We start from the raw sequence: 500 nt of genomic DNA on the forward strand, positions 1-500 counted from the left end.
CACAAAATAATAATTAAAAAACCAAACTTTAAAAAAAATACAGTCATTTTTGGTATTAAGAAAGCAATCTGTTTTGATAATGTACATTTATTTGTACACTTACTGTTATAAATAGAATTGTATCTTTGAAAAAGATATGGTATAATCCTAACCCATGGTACCTTTGAAACAAAGTTTGCTTGGAAATAGGATCTTTGAAGTTGTTGCCCATTGATGTGCAATCTTACGAAAATAGAGCAGTGTCCTTATAAAAGCAAAATGTCCCAGAGAGTGAGCACGAGCGCATGTAATCATTGGACTGAAGAGGTATGTTGTTGCAGCTTAAGGGCTGACTTGAACAACCAGAAGCTAGAAAGCAAGAAAAGATCTTTCCTTTAAAAGCTTTGGGGAGGGCATGACTATGCAAACACCCAAAATTGGTACTGCAGTGTGAGACAATAAATTTCTGTTTTTATCAGCCACTCAGTTGGTGGTATTTTGTTACACAATTGTTAAGAAAC

Source organism: Elephantulus edwardii, unplaced genomic scaffold (assembly GCF_000299155.1).
Source record: "Elephantulus edwardii isolate Elephantulus edwardi_28Jun2011 unplaced genomic scaffold, EleEdw1.0 scaffold00336, whole genome shotgun sequence".
Classification (NCBI taxonomy): Eukaryota; Metazoa; Chordata; class Mammalia; order Macroscelidea; family Macroscelididae; genus Elephantulus; species Elephantulus edwardii.